We start from the raw sequence: 11,789 nt of genomic DNA, 5'->3' as shown, positions 1-11,789 counted from the left end.
CTACGGCGGCACGTGAGGATCAAATTTGACCGAGTGGTTTCCCAACTCCTTATTTTGATGGTCTGTTCAACAAGTACTATAAGTGGCAGCATTTTTAGTTGTCCCTTGCATTGTTTAATTTTCTGAAAGCGGGATTATAATTAAAATATGACAAAGAATCAATCCGTATTGTAGATTTAAAAATTCTAATTCTAATTTTACATGAGGGTGGGCTTGTGGACGAATAGTTAGAGCCTCATAGTTTTGGGGTTGAAAGTTCTATCCCAGGTGGGTCCTCATTGTGTGGAGTTTGCATGTTCTCCCGGGCTTGCGTGGGTTTTCTACGGGTACTCCGGTTTCCTTCCACAATGCCAAAACAGCCAGGGTAGAATGGCTGAACACTCTAAATTGCCCCTACCCTATAAGTGTGAGCGTGAATGGTTGTGTGCCCTGTGATTGGCTGCTCACCAATTCAGTGTCCCCTGCCTGGCCCCCATAGTTGGCTGGGATAGGCTCCAGCACCCCCTGCGACCTTCGTGAGAATACGCAGATCAGAAAAAGAATGAGTCCATATGACAAGCTAAAGATAAGTTGTGTATCTTATTATCAATGTAACGCAAACCGGATGTTTTTATTTTTTGCATAATATTAAGAGATTGAAGTAATCTCTCAATTAAAAAGTCATAAATTTATGAGCATAACATTGGTACATAACTTTTCTTTACATCACCCTTGGCCTAAACCAAGCCTCCTGCTTGATATGATTTATGTTTTTTGTTGATGATTGTTTTTTTTATTTTACATTGCTCAATAAAAACTTATAACCATTTGTTTTGGCACCTGCATTCAATTGTGAGCTTTACTTTGACTCCAAAAACATGACTAGGAGGTGAGAATTAAAAGCATAATAATGTTTGCATGAGAACTACATTAGCAGTGAGCTGAAATGTGCTGTCAACTAAAGAGCTGTTGACGTGACGAGGAATTAGAAGGTCACTCGGAGCTGACAGTCTGGGAGAGCAGGTTTTTTTTTAATCCACTCCCATATCCAAGGTGTTGGCTCATTCCCGTCACCCGTTCGTTCATTTTTGCGTTTAACCTGAAGACACCGGCACTATATAGGGTTCTTGCTTCATTATCTACTGTCTTCATCTGCTATGTGGCCTTTTAAAACACAATTGCTCAGCACATTCTCTATTATTGTGAGATATAATTAGCTTGGTCAATCTTAAACTCCACCATCAACTAAGGGATTAATTTACTGAATTTGATATATGGGATTGGACTTCACTGAGCCAAAACCCGCAGTCCTTTTCTATGTAAAACAAAAATTGCAAAACACAGGTTTAATCCCATTGAAGGTAGGCTTTTCACACGCTGCACCCAGATTCGCTTAGTCTCACTGTTGTGGCAACCAGAGTTTTCTAAGGAAAAATCCAGTCATTCTATTGGAAAATTGGTTAATACATGCGTAAGAAATTGCTCCAAAACGGTATACCAATGTATGATTATCAAACGATGAATTGTTGAATGAATTGGATATCTATTGCCGTCAATGCCAGCTAATGAGTTAAAACTTTACAAGAAAAATAAATACAAAAACCTAATATAATTTATCTGTTTCAGATCCTCTAAAAATGACATGATCAGGCCGTTTTTTCTGATGATGTGATCAGACATCCCTAATAAAAGCAATGCTGAAATTGATATAGCTCATATTTACATCCTGTGATTGAGTTAGCCAAAAAATATTATGAAACAGCTTTGTGCATAATGAGGTGTCTTTCCAGTAACTATAAACAAAAAATAAACACCCTCAAACGTCAGGAGCTAAAATTTTGGCTGGCTTCAAAAAAAAGCTTCAACCCAACCACAAAAGTGAGCAGAAAACCATGAATCACCACCATTTTTGTTCAATTCCAAGAATTTAAATTACACTGGACTCTCTCTTCCTTTTTTTATTATTTAAAAGCAGACAATTGAAGACAAAGCCAAAACCCACAGGATACTTGAAATCAAATGAGAACACGTAAGAGTCAATACTGCACTCTGAGCTGTAGTATGCGGTTGGAAATTGATCTGCAAAACAAGCTTCAGCTTTGAACACCACCAAATAGCATAACATTACCGGTAGAAGAAATAGACTTTTAAAAAAAGTCCCTTCTTAAGTTCTTTTCTGAATTCCATTACAAACCACGGCATCTTGACCACTTGCACAAAACAGATTCATGGCATTCCTAATCATTTCACTCCGGAAATTCTGTCACAACAGAGGCAAAAATGCTACATGTTGATTCACGGAAAATTAATTTCACAATTTGTTGATTGTTGTGTTTGTAGCTTGCAGTTCAGAATAAGCGTCCAGTGTGTTTGTGCGTGTGTGTAATGAGGAAAACTTCCTGACATGAAGCCATGCCACAGAACACAGCGGATCTAAGTCTGTGGTTTGATCAACTATAATAGCGTGAGAAGAGGGCGAATAAAAACAGAATCCAGATGTGAGCTTTTTACATTTATGGATGATGGCCTCATCTAGAACTGCACCCCCTTATTTGGGTTTACAAATCTAGTTTAGACTACTATAGTCATGTTGTAATATTTTATAAATAAACCCACAACATGGTGTACTACTCATGGGTGCTCATGTCATTGATGACCAATGGGCCTCCAATCCCAGTTGCTAGGAAGTCAGCATTTCACCAGAAAACCGGATGGATGATTAAATACTAAATATTTAGGTGTAATATTACGAAATATTTCACTGTCAGATTCTCAATCATACTGCCACCAGGGGGAATCGAGTCCGCGCCTGACCACACGGAAGTCAGGCGTGTGAACCACTACAACATCAGGCGGCAATATTTTGTATGTGTAAGGTAAAATAGTGTTTTTTATGACGTTAAAATGAAATATGATGCATACTTTACCACAATTTTGAATTATTTAACCCTTTCAGGGACAGTCGTCATACAATGGACAACTATTCCAACGTTGATACTCAAGAATGTAATCCTTCCAGGGAAAGAGATAATTAAATTAATTTGGTAATTAAAAAAAGAAAACATAGCATTCATTCATTTCCTCATCTGCTGAGCCTCACAGGGGTGCGGGGGGTGCTGGAGCCTGGAGCCAACTGGCAGTAAGGAGGGGGACACTCTGAATTGGTTTGCAGCCAATCGCAGGGCACAAGGAAGCGAACAACAATTTGCGCACACACTCAATTTGGAGTGGGTAATCATCATACCACATGTTTTGGGGATGCGGATGTATATAAAATTATTAAACACTCCTAATAATTTATTTATCCACGTCAATGGCAGCCAATGAGTAGCCTGCGAGGGTATTATTTTTGCATGCAAGAGTTAAGAATAAGACCATTTCTTTCATATTTCTTATCTATTGCTTGAGGCGCAAAAATAGAAATTGAGACTGTTTTTGAGACAATATGGGTGGAGTAGGGTTTCAATCTGGCAATGGAGGTTGAGCACATGTGTGCAGGCATGCCTTTTAAGAACATTAAAAACACATGTCAGGAGCTTTGGAAAAATTCTTATGGGCATTGGTGTAATTGCGTATAATTTATACACCGGTGATAGAAACAATCCTACCTACTGACACTCATAGAGGAAGTTGGAGATTGTGAGGTGAGGAAAGTAGAAAAGAAAGGCATGAATGAACTAAGTTGCAGTAAAAACTATTTTTAATTTAACAGGCACTTTCCCGCTTTGCAATTTTCTTTTGGACCCTAAAGTAAACCAAGTCCAGTAAATCATAAGTATAAGATGAGATCCCTTGAAGGTTGCCAGTAAAGCACATTAAAAACTGAAGGGCTATTGTATTTTAGGTGCAAAAATCCGGAAGAAATGTCCATGTTAAAATAGCTGTGCAAATAGCATAAGCGGTTTCAGTGGAAAATGCACTCATCTGAACCGGCGAGGCTAAAAAACTGGAGATAAGATTGCTTAAAATGAATCACGGCATGACCTTTCGACAGAGTCCAGTTCCTGTGTGACGCAAATGAGGAAAGTCGATAGAAAATAGGGATCATGAAAACATGTTAAGGGACTCTAAACTAAATCTGCCACCACTCCCAGTCTAAACGGATTGGACGTCTATCGCTGTCCGTGGCACAAAACCATGATCAGTTACAAAGGATTTCCCATCTATCGCTGTCAATTGCAGTGAATGAGTAAACACAAAGAACGGCGTAACGAAATGGTGTACTTAAGAGGGTGTAGTTATAGACTTCGCACAAATGTGACATCTTTATAAGTTTATTTTACTAATACACCACCTATTTGGATTTTTTTAATTGATTGACTCATTCACACCGCAACGTAACGCTCCTGTATTCAAATGTGGTGCGCATTCTTGAAAAGCTAGGCGTGGACACAGCAAAAAAAAAAAACTTGGAAAAAAAGCAGTGTCATAAAAAGAGAGCGACGGCCATCTGGCTGAGGTCAACCTCCCACCGAGGGTGATGATCATAGTACTTTGTGTGTGTGTGCGAGTCCCTCGCAGTGAAAGGTGATGACCACAGCTGTGTGTGTGACCTCCAAACCGCGGGAGGCCTCCCCCGACACACCCCCGCTTAATCCTCTTCCTTCTCCACGTTCCCCTCTCTTCGGCCCTCTGCTCCTATTCTTTGACGTTTCCCTCCCCCAAGCTTTTCTTTGTCAAAATCCTTCAGCAAATACACAATAATTAATAGTAAACATACACAAATCAACTCATCTTGAACGCAAGTCCATCATACGGATAACTACGGTATTGGAAGATCCCCTCCCCCTTTACTTTGCATCTATTAGCACATGACCTCCAAGATTGTGTGTGTGTGTGTGTGTGTGTGTGTGTGTGTGTGTGTGAGTGTGTGTGTGCGCAGGGGGAGGGTAAATAAATAACAAAGAATTATCATGCTGCTATCTTTTGAGTGGAGTCATCATTGAGTCAAGGCAGTGCAATCTTTTAAAATGGATGGGCTTTTTTTGGGTTGCATTTTTCGCATATCTGTTGGCTAGGTCAGCATGCAAAAGGTCAAGAAAACTCTGAAGTACAATTTGCTTAAAACACGGGAGATCAGACATGTCCAGACTGCGAAATGGGATTGATTTTTTTCCATTAGGTAGCTATTATACTTGTTAGCAAATGTTGGAAAAGAGAAGACATTTGTCCTCAGGTTTTACTTCCTTGTTTTCTACCATATACAAACACAACTCGCAATGAATATGTCATTCAGTTATAGTAGCAAATAGTGTGAATCCCAAATTTATATTATTCTTAAATTCTTAAACATTCTATAGAATATTTAGTTTCACTTAAATTGTGTATCAAAAGCTATTTGGACATTTTTTAGGTCTCGAAACATAGCAAACAAATATCGATAAAAACTGACATTAGTGTTAGATATGTTAGCTTCTAAAAATCCAAATCAGAACAAATGAACACGATCTGCACAGAGACAAACTTAGATATTAAGGCATATTTGAAAGACATGTAAGATCACATCCAAGGTAAGTTAGTCAACTGGTCTGAGATCTGTTATTTTGACTGAATTGCATTTGCCTGCATGGTTTGTAAATCTCTTTTACCCCACTTGAGACTACAAAGTCAAAACAAATGTAGGGACAAAACAACCCTTATGGACAGGAAGTGCTAAACAGTTGGTGTCTGACAACCTTACTGTGGAAGCATCAGTCAGACTACCAACCCCCATTGCATAAACACACACACACACACACACACACACAAAAGTGCACGCACAAACATGTGACGAGTGTCAAAAGTTTTAGATTCCTTGCTGGGGACTAATGATCTCTAACACTCCACAGTTCACACCAAAATGTTTACTGCATTAAGAGTTTAGTGGAAAACAACCTCATTTTCCCTTTTTGTTGTTGGCTTTGTGCAATCCCGGATCACGTCTTGTTGATTTTGAGGCACGACTAGAGCGCTTTTGTATTTTTGTGAAATTCCTGGTCATTCCCTGTTAATCTCGCTTCCCTTTAGTATTTGGGATTTTTTTGGGGTCACTTTCTTTTCATTTTAGGGCTTTTCCTCATCCCTTATTCCTTATTTTTTGTTAAAAATATTGGACTCAGATGGAAAAAAAAATTGTAGGTGCACTAATGCAGTTAAAAAAAAAGAAAATCAATGAGTGAATTTACCATAAATTAATGGGGCCATTGGAAATGAATGGGGATGTTTTTGTCAAATTTGGGTAGCCAAAACAGGATGCAACCACTGTGATCCTTGAATTATTTAATTTGCTGATGTGTGAATTTGTGACTTGGATTAAATAATAATAAGAAATTAAATTTGTGTCTAATCTTAACGGATTGAGACGCTTGTCTTTTACATGACATCCAAAATAATAGTTTTTAGACACGAAAAATGCAGCAAAACATTGTCATGTCAACAGCCAACTGCATACTGCAAACTCAACCTAACGGCCCAGCGAACCAACACATGGATCAACCCTAACCCTCTCGTATAAGATTTACTCTCAGGCATGCAAGACTCCTTCGGTCCCAAATGACCAATCCTTATGCTACATGAGTCTCTCTCAAGCAGACCCCCGCTCAAGACCATCTTTTCCTTGCGAGGCCCTCCCAATTACCATCATTCCGCACGTCACTCCTCACTGGGTTATTCAGATCCTGCGCAGAATGAGGATTGCAATTCACAGGGGGATCAGCTGAGGCAGTTCACGCATCTGATTACATCCCCTGAATGCTTCCACTTTAAAATCTACTGTTGTGGACTCCCCAAAAAAAAAATGCTGGTAGAATTACGAGTTGAGGTGATTCTGCAGAGAGAGCACTTTTAGTTTTTTCCGATGGGTTTATTGCAACCATGACCCAGTTCTTAATAAGCGCTGAGAAATAATGGATAGAAGCGGATGATAGACAGATCAGAAAGAGAAGGGTACTAGTACAGTATTAGTTATTCTTTTTTTGCAGGCTAATGAGCTTCTCGCTGCCGAACACACACTCTCCTGGCCCAAATAAATACTTCTTTCAGGACTCTGCATGTGTTTGTGCGTGTGAGAGAAAAAGGGGGGGTTGAGGAGTCCAGTACTGTGGGCTCTCTGTGTTGCACTGACAGACATTAACCAGCTGCCTGCATTCCTCACTCGCATTCTCTCTCCTGATTTCTTCCTTGTTCCGTTAGCCCTGCCCTTGTTCAAGAGATTGTAAGAGTCTAGCATTGGCCAAAAAGGGTCGTGGTTTTATGCCAAGGTAAAAATCCTGTTAACGCATTTATCTCATTGGCTGCCATTGATGAGGCCAGACGTCTAATTCATTTTGGCTGGGAGGCTTGAAAGCCGTCATTGGCTGCCAGGCTTTTGCAGTCAGAATGGGTTGGTCGTCTAGCACCATCAATTGCAGCTAATGAGTTTAATGGGATTCATTTATTCATTTTTTGTACTACGTATGGTCAGAAGGGTCGTGGGGGGTGCTGGAGCCTATCGGAGCCAACTATTGGCAGCAGGCGAGAGACAACTTGAATCGATCAGTTTAGTACTATGAAATCAAAGTATAAAATCAACTTTAGAGTGTTTTTGGGGGCCAGAAACTGCTTTTTTCACATTTACATTTAATTAAATTACCATGTATTTATTTAAAAAAAATATAAAGTCAGAATTAAATAGATAATAGTTTAATAAGTGTGGTCTAACAAGAGTTTCTAATATTTATTTTACCTGAAAATTAGTTTTTTAATCAATTATAAATAAAAAATGTTCCTCAACATTTTTATTTTATTAAATAATTGGCCAATTGATTAAGGGGTAATAACTCTTTGAGCTAATGTTTTTTTTCCCACACCCACATTTTATGATTTCCGTTTTCCTTGGCCCTTTAGTCCATTTTATAAATCATAAGTGGCCCTTGATCTCTTAAGTCTGCCCCCTCCCCTGTCATATCTCAACATGTTTCATAATGACCCGCCGCCACTTCCGAAAAGATGAAATAACACTTTATTGATCCCTCACAAAATATTTTACAAGCATAAACAAGCCCAGGTCATCTATCGTTTGCATTTCACTAGCTTCCAGATGACACGACCTGCAAGACTATCATGCCTGAAATAGCACACATCCCCCACAACCTGCTATCATGTCAAAGTGAGAAGGTAAGCAGACCAGTTTTCCTGAATGCTGATAAGCCGCGTGTACAGCATAAGGATGCGCATTACTTGAAATATTTCCATGAACACACCATGAAAGCTCATTACATACTTGCTTAAAGTAAAAACAATGCCGCCATGTATCTTATCGAAAATAATTGTGTTTATAAATTGCAAAAATACACAGTTGTATTTCTCTGACATGTAAAACCCTCATTAAATGTCAGTTTTTCAGGAAAAGGACGCCTGACATAGAGAAGCCATGTTATCAATGTGGATAGAATTCTAGTCAATCAGATGTAAGTAACCCAAATTACCCATCCTTCCTTGTTATATAATTCATAACCATCAAGTTTTTACACATTTTTATTGACATTTTAATAATTTAAACATGTATTTATTTATTTTTAAGAAAGTATATAATAAAATAACTTTATTTTAAATCATCTTAAGTATTTTTAAAATACCAAAAATTAATCACTTGCCCGAACCAGATCTGCTTTAAAAACGAATATTTAGTACATTGACCTCAAAGTAACTGCAATATTACCACTAATAAGACCCAAATAAAAAAAAAACACAAACAATTTTCCTTATGTTTAACTACTTTAATGTTAATTGACAAAGTGACTCATTGCCTACCACTGACTCCGATAGAGATCCAATCTATTTTGATTGGGAGGATTGCCAGCTTCTCCCAGTCAAAACGGATTGGACGTCGATTGGCCGTCAATGGCGCTGAAACATAATCATTTGACGCGGGCCATCACAGTTCAAATGGTTTTGACTTTTAACGCTGTCACTGGCAGTGAAAGAGTTAAACACAGTATTGGGTTTGTGCAATACGAGGGAAGGATAGAAAGACTACGTAGGAAAAATCCCAATCCAAAAACTGTGCGGCAGACCTAATAACCACTAACCACCAGGCTTCCCCGTAGTTGTTCAAATAAAGCATAAATTTGACTAAGCCGGATCCTGACTTCTGCACACAGGATTTATTTGCCTTCTAATCACATGATACACACGTATCGCCATGGGTGAAAGAGACAGATTAGACGGTCAAGGTAAATCCTCTCAAGCATGTTGGTTAAAGTAATACAGCCAGCACACATGCCCCGAGAGCTGTCCGCAAATTGGATAACCTCCTTAGCAAAATTAGAAACCTTATGTTTGTTCACGTCGGGCCATGAATGCTACAAAACTAGATCACTGCTTTACACCTGGAAATTCAAATACAAGACTTTAATGTGGCGGGTTATCCAATATATAAATGTGCTAACATTGGCTGAATTGAATTCATCTTTATTTTATTCCACCCTGATCTCCAGATGCAACCGGCATGCGTCCAAACACCAGCAGGTTGTCTGGAAACCTGTTGGCCTACCACCATCTGCCCGGCAACTGCAGGCACCACAGACAAACAGCAGTAGTAGTCACACAAGTTGGAGTGTATTTAGTTGAGCTGACGTGGCTACACTCCTGGTTTGTTAATACTATATAGATAGTGCTTGTTCTACTTCATTCATTCAGGAAAATTCGCCACAACAATTTACACTACATGATTTTTTTTTTTAATTAATCAAAATTAAAATTGACAATAGTCCAGATAGTCATTATGTATTGGCATAATGTCTTTCTACAATGATTTTGGTGAGTTATACTGTTATATTATTAAGCACTAGTTTTGTATATATAATGGTTAGGGTCATAATGTTGTCTCTAATCAAAAGAGTCTCCAAAATGTATTTTCTTCTTTTTTTTCTAAAGCACTCCAGGAGTTTTTTCACAGCCATGACAACCTGTTTTTAATTAGCATGTGCTTAAGTTATTTATTGTTCTGTGACTAATAACCAAACAATCGAATACCTTTCAACTATGCACTTACACTGATTCTCAGAGACTAACTGGACTGACTTTGACTTTTAAATTCAATGGCATGTATTCTAGTAGACTTGGGTTGTACAGTTATCCCTCGAATAGCACGGTTAATGTAGCCCAGACATGGCCACGATAATCAAAAAAATTGCAAAGTAGGGTCACCCCTATTATAACTACCCTTTTTTTCAGTGCCGAGTCCTGGTAGCAAGAGTGGCTTCCGCTTATGAGTTTCATGAACAAGCATGTTGACATGTCATGGATTTAAACGTGAGTGCAAATGGTTTCTAAAGGGCTCAATAAATTACATTAAATAGACTAGCTTATCAGGAAAATGAAAGCAAGTCCAACATCCTGCCATTATTGATGTCATTCCATTCATTGGTTCATTGAGTTGAAGCACTCCGGAAGACTCTCAAGGGAAATCGCCGTGCTCTAACAATTCTAATCAATAGCTTAAGTGGCCGATGTCTTTAATTATTACTCAGCCCTGTTTAAAGACATTTAATTCGAGTTATGACAACAAATGATCTGCATGTCAACATAATCCCTCACACGCATTGTTGTAGTTCATCAGCGAATCAGGCAAACAGCTTGCGTCTGCTACCGTTAGGATATTTCATTTTTTTCACACGGACAAGCTTCTCTCTCATTATCAATGCAATCTGTTTTGCTTTTAATATGATGTCCCTGGGTCAACATGATTTGGAAGAATTAGAAAGGCACATTTTGAAAAGTTCTAAAACTAACTATGTTAGTTTTTATCAACCAGGTTTTTATTAATATTATTATTATTAACGTTACCATTACTGGTATCTGTAGAAAACATTTGCCTACATTCTTTTTGTGAAAGAGTGGGCGTTTTCCGTCCACTGTAGAACAGAGAGTGGGTTGCGTAAGGACATTTCAGTGGAAAGACCTAAAAAAGTCAGGGTGGACTTTTTTTACTTTGGTTGTGCGTATCTCGGACAGACAGACTCCTTTTTCTAACCCTTTTTTTCCCTCCTCGTCAACAACTATGGAGACAGGAAAATCGACCGCAGGCTGCTGCGCGCTTTTGCTGTTGCTGTTTGGCCTTTCTTTCTCACAACCCAACCGCGAAAGGGAGGGAGACCTCAAGTTCCCATTTTGCCAGCCCATCTCCATCCCACTGTGTGCCGACATCCAGTACAACATGACCCTAATGCCGAACTTGCTGGGCCACGGCACCCAAGAAAACGCGACGACGGCAATTCGCCTCTTTGAACCCCTGTTGGAGGCCCGGTGCTCGGCGGATCTTAAGTTCTTCCTGTGCTGTGTCTACGCTCCCGTGTGCACGGTTCTTGAGGAAATCATCCCCCCTTGCCGGCCCCTGTGCGAGAGTGCATACTCCGGGTGCGAAGCCAATATAACCGCGGGAGGCTTCCAGTGGCCGGAGAGGATCCGTTGCGAGAACTTCCCGGTGGCCGGATTGTGCGTTAAGAATGTCTAATACATTAAGGACTGCTACATTGTTGAAGATTTTGCTTTATTCCGCTTACCAATTTCGTTATACGCAGCTGTGTATGATGACAATAAAGGCTTTTGATTTGATTTATCAACCTCATCATCAAAAAAAAAGAAGTAATACAGCATTGGTATCAATACATTTAAATACAGCAGGATTATAGAACACTGTATTGTATTTTGACATGTTTACATGTGATGAACATTTAAACTGCTCAAAAAAATTAAAATCTGCTAACAAAATCTCATCTTTTTGTAGAAATATCCAAGGCTCAAAAACATATCAATTGTTTAAAGAGCTGTATGTGCAAAAATATTTCTTT

The sequence above is a fragment of the Stigmatopora argus genome, chromosome 13, assembly GCF_051989625.1.
Source record: "Stigmatopora argus isolate UIUO_Sarg chromosome 13, RoL_Sarg_1.0, whole genome shotgun sequence".
NCBI classification, from domain to species: Eukaryota; Metazoa; Chordata; class Actinopteri; order Syngnathiformes; family Syngnathidae; genus Stigmatopora; species Stigmatopora argus.
The sequence above is the reverse complement of the archived record's forward strand: the minus strand, read 5'-3'. Positions refer to the sequence as shown.